Source organism: Elgaria multicarinata, chromosome 1 (assembly GCF_023053635.1).
Source record: "Elgaria multicarinata webbii isolate HBS135686 ecotype San Diego chromosome 1, rElgMul1.1.pri, whole genome shotgun sequence".
In the NCBI taxonomy this organism is placed as follows: domain Eukaryota; kingdom Metazoa; phylum Chordata; class Lepidosauria; order Squamata; family Anguidae; genus Elgaria; species Elgaria multicarinata.
In genome coordinates this window covers 27383275-27406193 of record NC_086171.1, presented here as the reverse complement: position 1 = coordinate 27406193, position 22919 = coordinate 27383275, and the positions used below count along the sequence as shown (strand labels likewise).

Sequence of the window (22919 nt, the reverse complement as noted above, 5' to 3'; positions counted from 1 at the left end):
AACCGCCCAGAGAGCTTCGGCTATGGGGCGGTATATAAATTTAATAAATAAATAAAATAATAAGAGTACTGACAATTAGGCCCATCCTCAACACAGCAGCATGTTGTATAGCTATCAATGGAGCCAGAAAGGCATTCTGCCAATGTTCAGAGGCACTTCCTGAGTTATTCCTTCTTTGTTTGTATCATGCACTGAAAAAAGTTCTGGGCTGCCCCCTCACTAGCAGAATTTCTGGGATACAGTCTAGGAACAGCTGATAAAATTGGTTCGTTGTTCTGGGAATATCTCTTATATCCATTTTTCCACCCCCAGAAAGATGAGTAGTGATATTCACTTTTTTTTCTGCAATGTCTCACAAGCTCAAGACACTATTCCAACAAGCTTGCTACTTGAACCCACAGTAACTTGTTACTTAATTCATTCATAGCAGGCAACTCAGGTCAGATCTGCTACCTCCAGTATCAGAGGCAGTCAGCCTATATACACCAGTTGCTGGGGAGCATGGGTGGGAGGATGCTGTTGCACTGTGTCCTGCTTGTGGGTCCCTGGTCGACCACTGTGTGAACAGAGTGCTGGACTAGATGGACCCTTGGTTTGATCCAGCATGGTTCTTCTGATGTTCTTATGTATACCTTGTGTCATATTGATACAATCCCATCATGATAATGCTATATCCCTCTTGTGCATTTATACCTTGTATTACACACAATGACATCTGTTGGAGTAATTTGGACAATATGGAATAAGAAGCGGGGGAAATAACACTAGAAAAGCGATGTATGGGATATATGGAATGGGACATGTGCCCCAGCAGTTATCAGTGCTCTTCAATACTGATTTAAAAGCACTAATGTAGAGCAGGGGGGGATCTACACTACTGCTTTAAAGCGCTTTATAACAGTTTTGACAACTGTTGGGGCCCAGGACACACTGCATATACAGGTTTCAAAACGTTTTCAAAGTGCTTTAAAAGCAATAGTGTAGATCCCCACCCCCCTAGCCTCATTCTGCCCTTTCAGGTTGCTAACTGAGCAGCTGAAGTCTTGTACATTTCACTTAAGGAAGAATAAAGCTCTCTGTCCCCTGGAACTGACTAGACCAATAAAGCACTAAGAAGGTTCCAAGTAGCTGAGGCTAGAGCCGCTCAAGCCAACAAGCCTACTCACAAGTAGGCTCCAGTCTATTTGCCTGGGTAGACTGGAACGCTTGCCTACCAAGTAATATCTGCACAAAATGGAAAGGCTGATGGTGCAGACCCAGCCCGGGACTGTGGCCTGTCTCAAGTCAAGTCCTGCTATTACAGCTATTTGGCTTAAAAAGAACACCATAGTGGGAAGTTCACAGAAGCGCTTGCAGTATAATTCTGTATACATTACACAGCAGTCATATAAAAATCCTGTCGTTTCTTCCTGTATAATATTGCCAGGATTCGACCATTTTTGTCTGTCTCTTCTGCCAAGACTCTCGTTCATGCACTGGTTATCTCTCGGTTGGACTACTGCAACCTTCTTCTCTCTGGCCTTCCTTCGTCTCACATCAGTCCGCTGGTCTCTGTCCACCACTCTGCCGCTAAGATCATCTTCTTGGCCCGCCGCTCTGACCATGTCACTCCACTTCTGAAATCTCTTCATTGGCTTCCAATTCACTTCAGAATCCAATATAAACTTCTCCTACTGACCTTCAAAGCTCTTCACTGCCTAGCTCCTGCCTATCTCTCCTCTCTCATCTCACACTATCGCCCCGCTCGGGCTCTCCGCTCCTCTGATGCCATGCTTCTCGCCTGCCCAAGGACCTCCACTTCCCTTACTCGGCTTCGTCCTTTTTCTTCTGCTGCCCCTTACGCCTGGAACGCTCTTCCAGAACACTTGAGAACTACAAACTCAATCACTGCTTTTAAGACTCAGCTCAAAACTTTTCTTTTCCCTATAGCCTTCAAATATTGAGTTTGTTCTGACTTTACACTGTTAGCTTCACCCTACCCGGTGCCTGTTTACACTTCCCTGTGCCTGTTTGCATTCTCCTTCCCTCTTTATTGTTTACTACAACTTATTAGATTGTAAGCCTATGCGGCAGGGTCTTGCTATTTACTGTGTTATCTGTACAGCACCATGTACACTGATGGTGCTATATAAATAAATAAATAAATAAATAAATAATAATAATAATAATAATAATAAAATTCTATGATCAGCTCTTGGTGACCAGTGACCCGTTTCCATTGCTCCTGATCCAGGACAGCAGCAGACATGACTGGCACTAGAAGTGTGTGTGTGTCTGGTATAAAAGCACTGCCTGAAGGACACTGGGAGCAGGCAGCTTTTAGCGTGGCTTCCCAAGGGGCTGTGAGAACAACCACTTGCCCCATCCGAAGCCAGCTACATGTTTGCACTAGCCATGAGCTATATGAAGAGAGGGTGAAAGAGTTTCAGCAAGGAAGTAATGAAGAGCTAGACCAATGGTTCCCAAACTTTTTCAGGTAACCGCCCCCTTGGTTCCACAAACTCATGCCCAGTGCCCCCTACCCTACACTATAAAAATCATTATTCAGAATAGTGGTTTTCAATGACCCACTAAGGAAGATAATAACAATAAACTTCAAAACAGTAGCAATTAATTGAATATTTATTCAAAACCCAATTACTTTTTTTAGTTTATTCAATTAAACGTAATTGATGTAAACTGCCCAGAGAGCTTCGGCTGTGGGGCGGTATATAAATGTAATAAAATAAATAAATAAATAAATAAACTTGATCCAGTGATATAATCTTTTCAAAGTCTGATAGTCATTTAGCAAGAATATTAGATATCACATTTAGTAACTAAGGTAGAGTACCTCACTATTCTGTAAATTCTTAATGTGATGGATGGGCTTGATGAAGTGATACCAGTTTCTCAATGTCTGGTTTAAAGTCACTTAACATGAGTCTTAAATCACCACATTTAATAATCTGGAATCGATTTATTTGCTTGGAGAGAAATAGGCAGACCACACTAAAACCACATTCCACCAAATATGATGTTGGAAATGCAACCAGGAGTTTCTGAACCACTCTCCATAGTGCAGGATAGCGATCAGAAATTTCCTTCTGTAACCAAAACTTCTGGTACGATTTCTTAAACTTTGGCTTCAGCGCAATTCATTTTGTAGCTCAATTGGCCCCTTTAAATGGGAAGCACCCGCCGCAGGCTTGCCGAGGGAGGGAAGGAAAAGAGAGCGAATGCCTCTGTTTTGCAGCCGGTGTGGCGGGGCACACCAAGAGGGTATGTCTCTTCATTAGCGTTTTGGTGCTTTTGAAACATTTCAATTCATCGTTAAAAGGACTCTTCTTAAACAGTATTAATACATGTGTGGATTCTTCCCCTACATGGCTTGGGACCAAACTACCTTCTCCCATAAAAATGTCCCTGGGTTTTAAGACCTTCTGGAGAGGCGCTTCTCGGAAAATACCACCTCGAGCACCCCCCTGCTGCCCCCTTGCCTCTTAACACCCCCTATGCAATCCCACCACCCCAAGGGGGCGATATTGCCCACTTTGGGAACCACTTTGGGAACAAACTGTAGCTTAGTAGTTGTAGTGCAAACCTCTTTTAAAGAATCAAGCTACCAATCACATTTCTATAACGTGTGGCCCATTTCTTTTGGCATCTTTTCTTCCTGTATATGTGCATCATGTAATACATGCTACCATAACTCCATGATTACAATTTGATTTATGATTTTAAAATAAGATATTTCTAATATAATGGTATCTTCTGTATTCGAATACCAATTCAAGTCTCCAAGCATCTACACTAATGTAGCTAAGACACATACAAGAGGGAGGCCTTAGTAGAATTGAGGTAACCGAAATACAAAAAACCAAACCAAAACACCTGTAGAAAGGAAGTCCAAAGTGTGTGGGGGGGATTCCCCCAAGCAGCTGGATGAGGATTCAGCATGCTCAGCAGACACAAAATGCTGACTGACTCTTCAGAAGGAAAAACAAACAAACTGAAATCTGGGTGGGAGGGAGAATAGAATGAAATGGCTGAAAAAGGAGGGCTGAGGAAGAAACGCATAGATATAAAGAGAGCAGCGAAAACCCTCTCATTGTCTGGAGAGGTCATTTCACGGTTCACCCTGAGAAACCTTTTTTAAAATGCCCTCAGGGAAGTGAGAACTGCTCATATAATTCAATGGAGAAATCCAAAATCTTAACTAGCTGGGATTGGGCACCACTGTGTCCATCCTACCTACCCTCAGTCCACAAAGATAGCAGCGAAGGAAATAGTTCCTGCTCTTTCTAACTCAGTTCTTATTTTGTGTGAAACATTAAGCAAACACAGACACGGTGCTGAAGTTGGTTTGGATTCATAGAGAGTTGGCAGACATAGCTTTTATTGTGCAATTGTCTGTCTCTTCTGCCAAGACTCTTGTTCATGCATTGGTTATTTCTCGGTTGGACTACTGCAACCTTCTTCTCACTGGCCTTCCTTCTTCTCACATCAGTCCATTGGTTTCTGTTCACCACTCTGCTGCTAAGATCATCTTCTTGGCTCGCCGCTCTGACCATGTAACTCCACTTCTGAAATCTCTTCATTGGCTTCCAATTCACTTCAGAATCCAATATAAACTTCTCTTGTTGACCTACAAAGCTTTTCACTGTCTAGCTCCTTCCTATCTCTCCTCTCTCATCTCACACTATTGCCCCGCTCATGCTCTTCGCTCCTCTGATGCCATGTTTCTCGCCTGCCCAAGGGTCTCTACTTCCCTTGCTCGGCTTCGTCCATTTTCTTCTGCTGCCCCTTATGCCTGGAACGCTCTTCCAGAACATTTGAGAACTACAAGTTCAACCGCAGCTTTTAAAGCTCAGCTAAAAACTTTTCTTTTTCCTAAAGCTTTTAAAACTTGATTTTGTTCTGACTTTATACTGTTAGTTTTACCCTACCCAGTGCCTGTTTACCCTACCCTGTGCCTGTTTGCTTTCTCTTCCCCTCCTTATTGTTTTATCATGGTTTTATTAGAATGTAAGCCTATGCGGCAGGGTCTTGCTATTTACTGTTTTACTCTGTACAGCACCATGTACATTGATGGTGCTATATAAATAAATAAATAAATAATAATAATAGCCCAGTTTAGATGAAGGGCAGTTTAGAATAAAATAAATAAAATTAAAAAAACCCATCAGCTGTGTAGCAGCATTTTCAGAAGCTTTATCTGTGGCAACTCTATGAGAATGCAGCTCCGAAACTCACGGGACCTGTTATTTGTGCTTTTAGTTAACATCTATATTATGAGAAACCACATATTACATATATTAAACCATAGACCATGGCTGTGGCATTGTGCTTATGGCTCTTTGCATCTCTTATGTACTGTCTCTTGTTTTAAGACACACCTGCCTTAACTTGAAAAAATGGAAAGTGGGAGGTAACATTACATTATTATTATTATTATTATTATTATTATTATTATTAATTATTATTATTTGTATCCCGCCTTTTGCCCAATACTGGTCCTGCTAAGGTGCTGCTAAGCCCCATTTACGACAGTACAGGAAGATATGAGTTTTCTGAATCAGAAGCTACCATTCTAAAGCACTGTAGTAAGGATCAGTTAAAATACATTAAAAGCTCAGAATCAGGTAGGCAATATTTTTTCTAGCCACTGGCTGTATCCATGCACTGACTAGATCACTTTAACATCTCACCCCTGTGATCAAGACCATAGACATAGCTGAAGGGTCACGGTAGCTAATGTGTAGGGGAAATTGCCTGTATGAATTGGCTCCCAAAAGGAATTTAGCATCTAGTACTGCAGAAAAAGGGGTGAATGCACAGGTGGAGGCTAACAAAAGCGTGAAGAAATATATCCACATTGAGAATGTGTATCATACTAGTCAAATAGAAACAGATGTAATTTCTCAAAATGGCCACAGGTACCATCCTCAGCCAACGTCCTATCCAACTAAAGGCCAAACTACATGTGATGTCAGTCACATCTTTTAAAAAGCAGGCTTAATCTGGCTGCTTTTATTTTGGAGAAAAGGCAGCCATAGGGCCTCAATCCAGGGACCAACCTATATGGAAGCGGAGAGAGAAACACTTTCTGGTTTTATCTGGGTTTTCATGAAATCGGCTTTGGTCCGTCCGTGTTACAAGAAGCAAGAAAAACAGCGTATACACTTGAAATGGCCATACTTCAGGGTTGGGTGTGCAGAGTCCAGCGAGTAGAACTAAACGTCATCAACCCCATAGGTACTCCTCAGCAAATGTGAGAGTTGTTCCCCACCCGTCCATGCTCGGCTGCTCAGGGAAGCTCATTGGAAGTACTGAATTACCCCACCCTCTTATCCAGCATTGGTAGATTGTAAATGACTAAAAGAGCGCTGCTGTGAGATTTTGAATGGGAAACAGAGACCATTCAATCTCAATGGGTGAAACAGCCATTGCACTATTCTGAATGCTTGGAACATCACTGCTGCATTGTTATGAATGGAAAACAGAGGCTACTTGATCTCAGTGGGGCAGCCCCTTCCCTTGACCAGGTCACAGAAATAGGCACACCCAGATTTTAATGCAAGGGAATGGGACACAATGCGGTGGAACCTCTAAGGAGCCATGTTTAAGATGTGCTAAAAGGACTTTCCGAATATGTGCCTATTCCAGGGAGAAGCTGTGGGGTTGCTCCGGATTGGCAACAGTGTCATCACTCATGAATGCCTCCCTCCACACTAAATTGGCCATATAGTTTGGCTCCACATTTGGGCCTCAGGTTTCTGAATATCAACTCTCCCTCACTGCCGTTTGCCCCCACAAGTGCTGGTTGAAATAAACAGGACATGCGGGCGAAATGCAGCCAGAAGAGAGCAACATTCAGTAGAAAACCAGTGCAGGAAACTGATTGAGATAAGGAGCACGTTGTGAACCAAGGTCCCATATTTTTTCTCCAAAATTAAAAGTGGCCAGGTGAATCTCATTTTAAACACATGACTACTGACATATGTAGCTCTAACGTAGCCTTACAGCAGTCTGAGGAAGTACCATGCTAGTTTATGTAGCTTAGCATGTAGGAATGCCAAACTGCTCAAGTTATTGGATGTTATGTAGTTGCTAAGCTAATGTGTACAAGGTAAGATATATTGAAAACTGCATTGTGAATGGATCTTCATTATTAATAAACACAGCAGGTAAAAGTTCCTGAAAGTTCTTTTTGGTCAACTCATACATGCACAGATGCAACATCAGTTTGTCAATGCTAAGTTACGTAGCATTCAGAAAGAGATTGAGAGCACAACATGTTAGATAGGAATATTGCTTAATACATCTTTGCTGAGCCACAGACTTTCAGGAAAAATGTCACATATTCAAAATAAATTAGATTAGCTTTCACTTTCATGACATTCTTTATTCTTCAAATGAATCCTTTTATTGGCATACTAGCACATAACATACACTCATAGCTGAAGTTTAACTTACAGAAATACTTATGCAGAGGATTGACGCATCTTGTATACTCCACAGGCTAAGATCCTGCGGGTACTGTGCCTTTTGATGTGGCTGGTTTTTAAAAAATCAGCCCCAAAACATACACAAAAATGAGAAACTTTATTTTTGTTGGAAAAAATAGAGCCAATGAACATTTTGACAGTTTGGCAGTGAACGTCTACGTTCCAAAAAAGAAACAATTGCAAGATGCCAGCTTTTTGACCACTGAATATGGACTTTTGAATGCTCATGGTTAAAAAGGTTTACCCCACTTTTACTCTAAGGACCATAATTGGTCTGCATCTGTTTTTATCCTCATAACTAACATAAGGTCATCCAATGAGCTTCATGGCTGGGGTTTGAACATGGGTTTTCCCAGGACTAGTCCAACGCTCTAACTAGCACACCAGGCTGCATCTGTCTTAGCTGCAAAAATTAGAGACAATGTTCCCCCTACATCTAGTGACAGAGTGAAACAGTTTTAGTGTAACCAGTTGGTTTCCCACAAATAGAGATCATGGAGAAAAATCAAATCTAACGAAAGATTTAACTAAAATTTGTCTGGGTTACTTTTAACTGTAGGTGTCTCTTAATCCCCTCATGATTTTTTACAGGCCATATGATACTGGCATAGTGCATTTTTGGCCTGCATCTGTGCTTATAAAAGTGTACAGAGACTTTGTGTACATATTTCATTTTGTAATTAATGATGCTTGTTTAATTATACTTGATATTTTTAATATTAAAACTTCATAGTACATTGTTATAGTAGATAGCATAATTCTTAAAAAAAAACTTTATGGACATAAATAAACTGTTGAGTTTGAGTTATATTGAAAACTTGCCATTTGTAGAATTTGCATGTTATTTGTGGAATTTCCAATGAAGTGTCTTTTATGAGAATCGGCCAAAGGGAAGGTAATCAAAAAGGGATGACCAACTAACTCTCAACTTTGAATTATATATGGAAGGTTTTGCATTGCCCATGGTTTGAGACATGGACTAGATTGTACGGTTTTGGAGTAGAAAACTATCCTCCTAAATCTTAGGACTACTGAATCAATAATATACCCTTGCAATTCTCGCAATATTCAGAAGGCAGCCTTGAAAACCCAATAAAGTGGCTATGCAAAGTTCTAAAGCTTTGCAGAGTGACAGTTACCACAGATGAAGACTAGCTTTGAAAGAGGGTGATTAGCTCTCACGCAATAAGGAGAAAAACAAGTAGCATTTCCAGTGGAGAGATACAGGAAGCTGCCATGTACCAGTCAGACTATTTGTTTACTCTAATTGGCAGCAGAACTGCAGAGTCTCTGGCAGGTCTTTCCCATTTAACGGGACATGCTGGTGGTGGAGCCTGTAATCTTCTGCATGTAAACTTGTGATCATCAACTGAACCTCAGAGCCTCCTCACCTTCATAAGCCACTCTCAGAGCCAAACCTCATATCCCTCCTTCATGACCCATTCTCATATCCAATATATCTTGGTAAAGCTTTCCCTGGATTCCACTACTTCAGGCAGGTCAGGAAAGTCATACTGCTGTAAAATTGGAGCTTTGGCCAAGGGAGAGTTAATGGAGCAAAGAGGACTGCTTAAAGTTGGGCAAGGCTGCTCACCAGGTCTATCTATAACTCCCTTTAGTAGGGAGACTGGCTAAATGACAATAGATGTTTTCTGAATAGCTAGAAAATACCTAGGAGATCCTAAAAGGGGGCATAGCTTTCTCGTGCCCAGCAAACCCTTTCTCAGTCTGTGAAAGCAAACACAGGTGACAGACTGAAGTTTTGGACAGACAGCATGCAGTTTTTTCAAGGCTTTGTAAGCTAACACCATTAGGGGTCGCAGCAATGCTCCTCTCTGAAAATCTGATGCAGAGCAGTGGATTTGGGTATCTGCTGGAGTATTTAAACTGTGCCTCCGCGTATGCTCAACTTGTACAGTTGTAAATAAACTCACTTCTCCCCAGAAAGGCGGCGTGAGTGCAACAATATGTTTGAATGTTCCTGCATCTCAACATCTCTACCAATAAAAAGCATCGTATTGAGGAAGAAAGGGGAGTCTAAGGCCACAGCTAGACCTAAGGTTTATCCTGGGATCATCCAGGGGTTCGCCCCTGCCTGAGCACTGGATCCCCTGTGTGTCACCTAGATGAACAGGTTTGACCCCTGGATGATCCAGGGATAAACCTTAGGTCTAGCTGTGGCCACACCTTACCCCAATATACTATTTTCCTACACACAGGGAGTTCTTTCCATGACAGTGAATTCAACAACGCAAACCTCCAGCTGCAAATCGAAGTGACGCTATTAGACACTATTACTTGGTTCTATTGACTGTGTTAACCTGCACCATAGTATAGGCATAACTATTTTCGTTCTGTGACAACTGTGAGGCTGACAATGTTCAGGGTATGTAGGCAAAAAGCAGGTGTGTGAGAGCTCAAAGAATATTTTACATCTTCACTTGCTTCCAAGAACATTCAGCAGGAACACATAGTAGATGATACACAAGGATTTTATAGCATGCTACAAATAGGGTGGGGCAGGGGGAAAGAGAAGCAAGGTTATTTTCTACTTTTGCCCATCTCCTACCTTTTATAGGTGAGTTGCAACCTGCCAACTACCTTCGGAATTTTATATGTTGCGCTTTCACCTCCCCCCACCCCCTTTATGGCATTTCATTTCCCTTTAAACCAAAATAAACCACCTCATTTGTTTATTGTGATATGTATTCAGAGACCAGAGAGTTCAGAGACCTGATAGTTGCTTCTTTCAAATATTTACTATTATATGACAAGACCACATGACCCTGTTCCCCAGAAACCTGCTAGGCTTCTGCTAACAGGCAAATGCAAAGCAATTTGTGTTTTTAACTTGTTGGTTGTTTTATGATGGTTTTAATTTTTGTGAACCGCCCAGAGAGCTTCGGCTATTGGGCGGTATAAAAATGCAATAAATAAATAAATAAATAAATAAATAATAAATAAACACATTATACGTAAGAGAAGCTGTATGTGACAGGTGGATGGAAATATAAAAAGAAGGCTAGTATTGGTAGCCTCCTTGTATCTTTTCTAAGTACATTGACTGTGTTCACACAACACACTAAACCATGACGGTTCATTTTCCAGACCAACCCATGATGGGTTAGCATGTTGTCTGTGGGATGTCCCCCCCGCCCCAAGGTGGACTATTTCCCCCAAATAAGACACCCTGAGAACTCACGGTCTTCAGTAAGAGTTATTTCAACTATGGTGGGTTAGCATGTTGTCTATTATGCAACATGGGTTACGGAGGTCAACTACAGAGATCAATTACGCTGCTGCTGCTGGTGGCTCTGCTCATCTCAAGCAATCTCTCCAAAGTAAGCTGGGATACCTGCCTGGCTGGGCGGGAGGACTACAAGATGAGGAGGGATGAGGGCAGGGTAAAATAAATTACTCCGTGTAGCTTGTTTGCATGATTGTCTGATGGGAGCACAGTACGGTGGGGACATGGGGGACGGGAAACGGAAGCTGGGGAGATCGGGGAGAATTGCAGCCCAGGGGACATCGGGGGGGAATTGCAGGTGGGGGGAAATCGGGCGGGGGATCGGACATTGTGGGCGGGGCGGGCGGGTGGGGGAAGGAGAATGGGGCCGGGGGGGAGATCACGGATGGGGGGAGAAGGAGAATTAAAACGACAACCCCTACTTACCTTTCCTGTCTCCTGCCGCTTTAAAAATAATAAAAAATGGCGGCCGTGACGGCTCTCCTCCAGAGCTCATCACGTCTGGCGTCTGAATAAGAGTGAGATCTCGCGTTATTCATAACACGAGGTCTCCCCTCCTCTCCCCCGGATTCTCACTTAGGTTTAGCAAGGCCCTAAGACAGTTAATCTCAAAAGACAAAATGAAAGAAGCACCCATTCTAGCAACTGAAATCTTTATATACAGAGCCTATAAACAGTTCCCGTAATGACGGGGGGGGGGGAGAGTAGAAAAGTTATTTTAGCATCTACATCAGGGGTGCACAACTTGTGGCCCTCCAAATATTGTTGGACTGCAACTCCTATCATCCCACAGCATTGGCTAGGCAGGCTAAGGCTGATGGTCATTACAATCACACAACATCTGCAGGGCCACAAGGTGCCCACTCCTGATGAACATGGACTCATGAGGTTGGAATTAAATACCTAACTTTTTATTAAAATATCTTTTTGTTTGTTTTAAAGTATTTATATTACTGCATTTCCATGAATCATACCCAAGGGCAACAATGCTAAAGACAAAAACATCTAAAAAAACCCATAATCAAATTAAAAATAGCAGCAAAATCGATTACATTGAAAAATAAAGAGACAACCACCCCCAAATGGGTTTAAAACATAGCAAAACGGTACATAAGGTATTCATAAGACAATAACAACAGTAGCAAGAGCAACATGTCATAGTGCAGCCTTCCTCAACATGATACCATCCACACATTTTGAACTATAGCCCCACTCAGCATGACAAATGGTCAGGGTGATGGTGTTGTAGTCAAAGACATCTGCAGGGCACTACATTGGAGAAGGCTGTCACAGAGAATAAAAATTAATAGTCTTACTGGCCAAAGGCTTGTCTAAACAGGAAGGCTGGCCATTCCAAAACGGATGGAATGTCGCCATGAAGAACCTCGGTGGCGGGGCCTTTGTGTAGCAGCAGCCACATTCTGGAAAACCCTCCCTTGTGCGGTTCGGGAGGCGGAAAATGAAATAGCTTTTAAACGCCTCCTAAAAATGTACCTCTTCTCACAGGCTTTCCCTGGACTGTAATTTGTCTGATGTTATATTGCACTTTTGCCTTTCAACGTTTAAATTGTTGTATATTTATTGTATTTTTATGGTTTCTGTGCACTGCCTGGAGAGCCTCGGCTATCGGGCAGTATAAAAATGTAATAATAAATAAATAAATAAATAAATGAAATGAAATGAAATGGCTGGTGAGGATAGAATTGTTATGGCAGGGGTGGGCAACCTGTGCCCCTCCAGACGTTTTGGCCTATAGCCCCCTTAAACCCTCACTACTGGCTATGCTGGCTAGGGCTCATGGGAACTGTAAACCAAAACATCTGGAAGGGCATTAAGTTGCCCACTCCTACTTATGGGGAGAAGGTTTATGGAAAGTGTTTATCTGTTGACTATAAGGTTTAGGAGCATTTGAAAAATTCCTCACAAGGTCAGAATACAATTCAGTAAAATTACTTTCAAATACTCCTGACTATAGAATGGCACTGCAATAACAATTCTTACATTTGATATTGGAATTCTTATGGAAAGTGACTGGGATGATAATGTAGGATATGAAAAAGAATATTTAACTTCAAGGATTAGCAGTTAACTTTACAATCTGCATATAAGACTCAAATTTGATCTTTTGTAAAGTGAAATTAAGAGTTAGACATGATTTATACAAATTAAAGACCACTTTATTGGGGAAAAGTCAGTTTAGAAGTTCTTCCACTTTTGAGATTCTGGCTGTTAGGGAAAGCATTAGCTACATTTCTATATTTTTTTAATAGTTTCATTCTCCCACGGCTAGATCTGCAATGAATATTGAGCTTCAGAGATTTTTCTTTTAAAACTCTTTCTTTATTGTTTAAGAAATTGGATTATCACTTCCATTTTGGTCAGAGTTCAAGAACCATGTAAACCCTGTTTCAACATAAACTTGTTTTGATAGCCAAATGCTGGCTAGATTTTTGAGTTCCCAATCGAGTACATTTGGAAAGCAAACTTCAAATTTACTAACTAAACAGCTGATAAGGACATAATTAAAATAAGTATGTACACAGTATCATTAGACACAAATGTAAACTGACATCAAAATACTCATGTTAATGTTAAAAGAAAGAAAAGTTATTCACAAATCCAAAACTCACCCCCCATCCAATAATACATAAACTTACTATGCACATGTCAAAATGCAGATACCACCTTAGAATAAATGAGGTAAGATTGAGCAGCATAAATGTTCTAACAGCGGTCTAGCAAACAAGGAGCTGTCAACGTCCAATAACCTATTATTCACACCTCTTTAATCACTGCCACGGAGTCAATTATAAATAGCCTCATACATTTTTAAATAAGGTCATTCTGAAATGAAACAAAGGGAGTAAATATTCCAGATCATAAGCAATTCAAGTTCTAAAAGGTAGCACAGCAAAACATTCTAAAACAGTTCAGTTTAAAGAGAGAACAAAACCATATCACTACTTAGTAATTTACTACTTACGTTATCCTAAAATTTGTGGACATGGTTTTTCTATAATTAAAGATAAATTCAGACAATGGGTCAGATCTAGATTTAGAGTAGAACCATTGAAATCAATGGGGCTTAAGTTAGTCATAACTGATTAGATCTCATTGATTCCAATGTTCTAAGCATTTCTTAGTCTGGATCCAATCTAATATGAAGAATGGTTAATACTGAATTAGCTGCACATGCAAGCCTGGGTTATTAATCTAAAAGGCTATGTGTGTGAGACAGCTCATGTGATGGATGTGAACTCTGTTTCTGAATTGGTGCGAACAACATCACTCACTGACAAACCAGGAAGATAGAAAGAAGCTTGAGAAAAAGTTACAGAAAGCAGCTGATCTTTACTTTTACCCATTTTTGAATTGGAGATAAAAATCTCCCCCACACCAAAAGAAGAGATAAACAAAATAAATTAGAAGAAGAAAAAACCACTTTACCAAATATTTAACTGGTTTTTGCCGTATTTAACTTGCTGTTCAATTTATATAGCTATCAGACTGTGGTACCTTTAGTGGTCTGTACATTATTAGATAAATTACCCGTCAGGTATACAAATATGAATGGAAAAAAGTATTAAAATAAGATTAAAGTTAAGTAATCAAATAAATAGTAATGGGGGAAAAATAAGCAAGTGTCTTTACCACTTAAAATGGAAGGTTTTAATAGTGAACAAATATATGCTAGAAGATATAAAATTTAACCTGGATGTTAAAATTAGGAATATAGAAATCAGAATAATATTGGAAAAATAATTACACAAGTGATTAATCCACTTAAAAGTAACCAAGAGTTCAATGGAAAGATAGAAAACGTAGCGGCTTAGAGTAAATAACTGAAATCAAGATAACAATACAAACAAGAAGCACAAAGTTAAAACAAAAGGTTTAAAAGAAACTGCATGAATTTAATAGAATATCTAGTAGTGATCAATATTTTTAGGCTTCGGCACTAATAAAGTTTCAGACAACCTACAAATGTAGTTCAGTAGTAATAGTTCAGAAGATTTGAAGAGACATTAAAGTTTTGTAGCGAATGTGATTTCAAATGAAACTAGTAACAGGAGCAATATGGGAAAATATTAGTATTAAAATTGATGATTAAAAAGCTCCAGTTGTTTCTCAGATCTCACCTATTATATTATAGAAACTTGGAATCAGAAATTCTTGACTGAAATAAATAAATGTTTGGATGCCGTATGTAGTGAGGGAGATTGCACTATTAATTTTTCTAGAGAAAAAGAATTACTTATTCCAGTTAATCTGCAAATCCAATTGATCAGAAATAGGTATCTCAAAATATGCAGATCACAACAATAAAGTGTCTTGTGGTACCTTATAGACTAACACATTCATTATGGCATAAGCTTTTTTCTACCCAATCCACTTCATCAGATGCAACTGATTCCAAGAATGCTTATGCCGTAATAAATTATGGCATACGTGTATAAATCCATAAGGTGCCACAAGACTCTATTTTGTTTTAGCTGCAACAAACTAAGACAACTAGCCTTCTAGAAATTGTAACAGTGGAAACTCCTATTTTGAGTTGCAATTGTTTGCTGAATCCTTTCATAGCTCCTGCAAACATTGACCTGATTTGTATGTCACAACAATCCAGGTTTCATGCAAGTGCCTAAACAATCCAGGAACACTTCATCCCTGGGTTGTTTGTTACAACACATGAACCAGGAACTCTGGCTTCTCCCTCACACAGAGAAAGCCAGTCTGAACAACAATTGTTGATGTGATGTGTGAACCGGGTTGCATATTTATCTTATGCATATTTACTCAGAAGAAAGTACAACTGAGTTTAATTGGGCCTACACCCAAGTAAATGGGGACAAGATTGCAGCCCAACATATAAAGTTAATTTTAATAAATTGACACACAGTCTTTTCTTAAGGCCAACACTGCAGAAAATGCCCAGGACCACTATTTTGGAAACTAGAAAAGGTTATAAGCAGAACTGTGCATCTGAACAATAACAACAACAACAACAACAAAACTAACTTAAAATTGAAATGGAATCAAATGCAGAAAAGCTGCAGAGCTTCAAATGACTCAAAGTAATCATGTTTCCAATATGTTTCTAATACAGCTAAGACTCAAGTCTACCAGACAGAGCAAGGGTGTGTGGGGGGGTAGAGTTTACGTTTCTCTTTGCATGAGTGTGTTGGTATTTGAACAAATTTAGATGCATAGGGGAATCCATTCTCTGAATGCATTTTGGCTTTCTCACAAAGAAATTTGAGAGAAAAATTAGCTGCTCTGCATGAGAAATAGATTCAATATACTGTGCAAAGTTCAACCCTTAATCTGAGCAAAGAAAAAGTGGTGCGCTTGGACATGAAACATATTCTGTTCTTCCTTCTGCTAAGTTCCCAAACATAAATCCAGGAAATCTGGAGAGTTGTGGTTCATGGAAAATTATATGCAATCTCCAAGGTCTATGTAGCCTCTGCATTGCTTATGATACACATGCTCGGTCCCCCCCCTCCCCCGGGCTGGCATGTTTTATAGCTTTCTGTAGCACTTTGAGTGATAACTGGGATCAAGAAGAGCATAAACTAGTTTTAAGAAGCATGACCAACTCTCTTATAATAGCTATAGCTACATTGGTGTGACTGTTGTTGGCACCTAGGTACAGTTGTCTCTCCCTCTCTCCCCTCCCCTGGAGCAATTTTGCAATGGTTTTGGTAAACGAAACTGTAGAAAAAAACTGTAAAATATCTCCACGTGTAGCCCTTTGAGAGACCAAGAATAGCACATAGCTTCCTCAGTCATGCGCAGCTATTCAAAAAGTGTGTTTCTTCAGGATCAGAAAAGGAATGACCGCCCCACTCCCATCCTTGCCCTCTTCAGTCTTACATCTGTAGTTATCAAGCAACCATTTCTGAATCAGGGCTAGTGGGACAATAGGAATAGAAAGAAGTTAGTTCCATTGCTGCTTTAAAATTACCTAACTTTGCTTCCCCCCACCCTCTTCCCTCCCAATCCCCTTTCCTTTTGTGTCATGTTTTTTAGATTGTAAGCCTGTGGGCAAGGACTGTCTTAAGAATTATTTTTGTAAGCCGCCTTGAGAGCCTTTATTGGCTAAAGGGTGGAATAAAAGTGCTATAATAAATAAATAAATAAATAAATAAATAAATAAAGTTATGTATTTACAGCCTGATAACATAGAAGCACTTAGAGCTGGAGTTGGTTAAACAAACTTGAACTGGCTAGATCTCATTATACTTACCCTGGATGGATCTCTGGCTTGTGTAAAAGAGGAAGATTATGGGTTATATTATAGAAAAGACTGTGAGGCCTTAGCTAGACGTAAGGTTTATCCCAGGATTGTCCCGGGGTCGTCCCTGCCTGCTCCCGGGATATCCTGTGTGTCATTTACATGAACAGGGATGACTCTGGGACGATCCCAGGATAAACCTTAGGTCTAGCTAAGGCCTAAGAGTGAACAGTCCTCACAGGTGTTTAATGCACAATAATCAGCATTACACTTGCAGAACCCAAGGGCTAAACTACACACTGTAAGGGAAATCTGCAATTGGTCCCTTTCAAAAAAATAATAATCGGGTGGCTGCTAAATTTTATTCATGTCAGCAGCAGAAGGGAAAGGGTGGGGCAGACTTCAGGGTTGTGGGATCAATTTAGTGCTGGGTTGTTGTTGTTTTACTGGAACACCAAGATCCACTAACTAGAGCCTTGTGCAAAAGATATACACTGAGAATAAAAGAATTCTGAGGCTAGGAATGGAACTGAACAGAGCTCACAGTCCTTCCACACACAAATCCACTCCTGATTGCCCTAAGCTTTCTTTATTTTAGCAGTATTTTTAGAGTGGTGGAAGCGGCGGGGGGTGGGGGGTGGCGGGAGAAATCATTTTGTTTTTGCTATTGTTAAACAATTCTGAATTGGAAATTCTTTCCAAAATACGGGATATCATCCAGAGATCTACTAGCAGATCTAGAATTGCCTTCTACCCATCCCTGCCCTAAAACAGAAGTTGTTAACTACCCTACTGTTGCATTTCAGTAGAAACACACACACACACAGAGGATTAGAGATGCGAAGGCGTGGGGAAAAAATGGAAAAAACCAGTTCCACCCCCCCCATTTTCCCCGAAGCCTTTTTTGGTTGTTTTCCGAAAAATTGAAAAAAAAGAAAAGAAAACATTATGGGATGTTTTATTTAAGCATGATGAATAAAATGTTTAAGATAAGGTGTTCAGATATTTACTTCTCCAAATTATTTCTAAAAACTATGTACAGTATTAGATTATTGCAATTTCTATGCACTGAGAAAAAGCAAGTCCTAGGTTGCAAATTGAGACTACAACTCTCAAATGCAAGAGCAAGATGCATTTCTGCCTCTAGGGGGCACTGTCACTGAAGCAGAGACTGAAACTGATAGTGATAGCTATAGCTCAGAAAATGAGTCTGATTAAATTTCATGCATATTCATTGAATCTTGTTCCCCCCTTTTTCTCAGTTCTTTTTATGAGAATGGGTGCTTTATGTCCACTGTGGAGGACTAGCGGAGACATAAATAATTTTCTTTGTTACTAATGTTGATGGTTTCCTCTGTTGTTGTTTTAAATTATTTTTTGCTTGCTCCTCATAAATTGGCAAAACCAAAGAGGTTCCTTACAGTTCAGGTGTTCCTAACAGTTCAGGAGCTTGTAGCTCCATTTGTTACCAAAAAGGTAAAAAAAATATTAAAAATTGAATTCAGTTTGTAATAATTGTTTGAATACACTGTACTTTTAATATACCAAATGTAATAATTTTATGCCAAACTAACTTGGACATAATTACATTTTATGTTCCTAAAGTAACAAAGTGACTTTCAATCTGTAAAAAAGTGCTATTATTGCATTATTTCATTTTTTCCGTAAATTTCCATTTCCCCCAGGGGAAAAAAAAACCACGTTTTTTCCCCCCATGGCTTCCAAATTTCCAGAAATTTTACATCTCTACACAGGATAATCAATCACCTGCATTGCATGTAATTTGTCCCTGAGAGACTACTTTGTCAGTGCTTTTAAATTCAGAATCTCTCCAAGAGCCTGGAATGTAGGAAGCAAAAAAAGAAAAACCGAAACTGCTATAAGCAAGGAATAAAAGGAACTGAAAAGGAGAAGAATTGTTACTTATGACCCTCCCTCTGACACATCCCAATATTTTCATGTTCCCTTTTATTTCTTCCTTAAAAAGATTACCTTGACGTCTTTTGGTTCTTATAGAAATATTTTCCAGTCAAGGTTTTACTTTGAAGAGAAATTCCAACAGGCCTGCATCTGAAATAAGTTTCATAATGCATATAACAAGATATCTAAAATAAAAAAAAAGGTAGAACCTCTGAGTCTGTAGCTCTATGCTATGCATATTATTCAGAAGTAACTTCCCAGATTCAGTGGGTCTTGTTCCCAAGTATCTATGGATAGGATTACAGCAGTGAAATAGCTTCATCACAACATGGTAATACTGTGCAATCCCTGTGAATTGCGTGCAAAGGACTCTGAAGTTTTCCATCTTATAATCTGCTTTGACTGTGAAGTACTCCCATGCATCCTGCTTTAATTGTGCTTCAAAGCCAAAATACCTGACCTATTTTGCTACCTGTTTAGGAGCGAATCATTTGTTGTTTTCCGAGTGGCCACTGAGGGCACAGGAGCAGGATTTGATATGGTTAAAGTACAAATTAAACAAATGCTTACATCTGCGTAAGTTTTAAAGACAAAGACATCAAAATTGGCACAGTAATAGATATTAAGGAGAGCTTTAAGCACACCACATTTGAATCGGATTGGGTCATCCATTGATTTTTTATGATTTTTTACATTTCCCTCCTTAAACCCTTTTCCTGGTATGCAAAGGATCTTAGGAGCGCTGCCACCCAGGGTGTGATTTAGCTAACAAGCACCACGACCACAGCTTTACGCTACCGAGGATAAGTCAAGGGAAACAGGTACGTGGGATGAAGCCTACACATTGCAAGATACACCTCTAGACCCATTCCCAGGCCTCTAGTTTGTAACTAGAAAACCCTGCAATGAGCTATTTGGAATAAATGCATTGGGCAATTCTGACAACTACTTAAAAGTCTTGACAAAACAGAAACACTTCTTTAAAAATCACTACCCAGAACTTGTGCCTAGCAGTTCAAATATGCTTACCAGGTAACTGGAGGGAGCAAGCATTCAGTCTGAATCATGTATCCCCCTCCCCCCCCCCCCACAAAAGAATATTTAGAGAACTGTTTTCAAGTTGAAATGGCACTACAGATATGTCTATGTTAATTCTTGAGAACATATGGAAATCTTAAAAATATTTTTAGAATCTACTTCCTGCTGTGCAAAACTAGTGAGGATTAAATCACATAGCATCATTTGCAGTATTAGGGAGGAACTATGACAACTTCTACAAGCAGAGACTGGCTAAGCTAAGCTAAGCAGGTGCTTGCTTTGTACATCCAAATGATCAACCTGAATAGCCTCATTCCCATCCATTATGTCTAATCCTCAAACCCCACTGGCAGGATAGGAGTGTCAAGGGTATGATTACAGCACTGGGGCAAAAAAAAATGTTTTGAAGAGGGAGAAGATTCTCCACATGGTTGGCTCTTTAATATATTAAAATACATTGCAAATAAGTAGTTTGTGCTAAGAGAACTGGCTGCCTTTTTAAAGCAAAGATTTACAACATTAATCACTTGCTATGTGAAAACAGTAAGCTGACCAGAAATGTAGGTGCTGCTTTTTAAATGACACCAATGAAGAGACTAGGACTGGCTAAGACTCCTACAAAAATGGTGGTGCTCAAAAGCTCCATCAATTTACCCTGTACTTGCAGATCTGTAAGTAAAATTAAGTAGTAAGAATGCTTTTCCAATGATACACTTCTGTGTAAGTTTCAGTTTGAGTACATCAGGAAGAAAACAAATCCAGAGGGAATTACCCATGCTAGTTCACAGTCTATTTGCAATATTCTTTCAGAATGGATGTGACTAGAGATCCAAGACTACAAATGAACCCTAAGGGTGCACTAACAAGAGCTTCAGGAGGCACACTGCATAAGACATTTTTGTACGTCGCTTCCTTTTTGATGTATGAAGTGATATATAAAATGAATAAACTAAACTAACGTTCATTGGCAGGACCAACACATAAAATGGCTAATCCTAGAAATCCTCAGGTCAGAGGCAGCCTTAATACAAAAGAGTAAGGGAGAAGGAAGGTGCGGGGGGAGAAGGTAGAGGAATTGAGCAAGGGTGGACAACTTGGGGCCCTACACATGTTTTGGCCTACAGCTCCTATGATCCCTCATCATTGGCTTTATTTGTTAGGGCTAATGGAAGTTGTAGACCAAAACATCTGAAGGGCCACATGTGGCCCACCTCTGGGCTAGAGAATCATTACTTCATGTTGCTTCAGTATGCACATGTAGTGGCTGAGGGGTTAAACTACAATTTAAGAAGAATTCCCTGTGCAGGTTTTGATCATGCTCAAATCATCTCTGGCCTTAGGTAGACTGGGCAAAATCCTGGGGCGATCCCTGGGATTGTCCCTGTGTGTTCACATGACACGCAGGGGATCTTGGGATCAGGGAGTGATGATCCCTCCCTTGCCCCGGGATCTCGCCCTACCCTTCGATCTTGGTTTTTCCGCGGTCCTGGGCTGAGCCTGACCCCATGGAATGTGTGGCCGGGCGTTGCGGTTTGTCCCGGTTCCTTGCAAGGAGCCAGGACCTGTGCACAGGGCGCAGAGCTCCTCAGGAGCACTGCGCCCATCAGGGGTGGGGGGAGTGGAGAATATACACATATTTTTTAAAAAACACCTTACCTTTTCCGCAAAAGTGTTCGTGCGCATCTTCCCCTCTAAGAAAAAAAACCCCAAAATGGCAGGCGCAATGCCTCTCTCTCTGAGGTCATCGCCCACGACGTGTGAACAGAGGGGGAGATTTCGCGATTAAAATATTGCAAGATCTTCACCCCTCCGTCCCGCTAGACCGGTAAGTCTAGCTAAGGCCTCTGTCAACAGGAAGTAGTAAGATCAGCAATAGCAGTCATAACACCTGGGAGGCTGGGGAAGGGAATTTACCACTACTGCCACTCCCAAGCCTTTCCCTCTTGCTGTTGCTGCTAACCTCCTTTGGAAAAGAGAGAGAGAGGAGGTCGCTAGCTGTGAATAAAGGATGAGAAAAGCCTTCCCCAAGATAATATGTGCGGCCCTTCAGCAAGGACAGGAGTGAAGGTTGGGTTTGGTTTTTCTGTTAATTTGGGTTTTGCGTCATACTTTGATAGGTACTAAGTCTATATTATTACACTGTAATGCTGAATTTATGCCATGTTCGTTGAATTGTTGATTTTTCTCTTATTTAAATATTTTGCAACATTTTTTGTGATGCTATGTTTTGGTAAGTTGATGTTGATTGTTAGCCACTTTGGGCATAAACCACTAAACTAAACATAGAACAGGTTTTGTAAGCAGTGCACCGAACACATCAAACGGGTGTTAGTGGATGACTACAGAAGCAATGAGACGGCAGTTCTTGTGGACTAAAAAACAGAAGTCAACCTAGGCTGTATAAACCTTATCTCAGCATATCTGGGATCCTATTTAGACAAGTGCTCCAATCAGCTTCTTTGGAGGTAATGCTAAACTAACATTACAAGCATGAGATTTACGTCTCCCTGGGCTTGTGTGCCCCCTCACCATCCGGTGTGGCTGTGAGAAGGTGTCTGGAAGCTTTTGTTTCCATTTTTAATTAACTTCAACTTGCAATATAGTCTGAACCCAAACAAATTATTTTTTTAACTACATTTAACAGAAACAACTCAGTTGCAAACCACAGTTTATTCAGCTGGCTTGTTTTCACTAATCATAGTTAAGATTAACCACAGTTTAGGGTTTAGATCACTGGAGACCCTAGGCTTATTCTTGTGACCCTAAATCATGCCCCAATACAGTCAACAAAGAGCTACTTCCATTATCTCCTGTTAATATCTAATATAAACAGTATGTCATGTGATATCACACTGTGTATCTCCCTACCCCTGCCAACCAATAATATTAGATCAGGTGAAGAGATTCACAGCACAGTGACATCACATAATGTTTGTAAGAGTTGATACAGGAGAGAAGAGGAGAGGTGGCAGCTCTGTATCTCTTG

General features: G+C 40.3%; 1 protein-coding gene across 3 annotated transcripts in view; it reads right to left on the bottom strand.

Moving 5' to 3' along the window:
- The window catches only part of ZEB1 (zinc finger E-box binding homeobox 1), a 95247-nt gene that overhangs the window by 29391 nt on the left and 42937 nt on the right, over positions 1–22919 (bottom strand). The window lies entirely within an intron of this gene.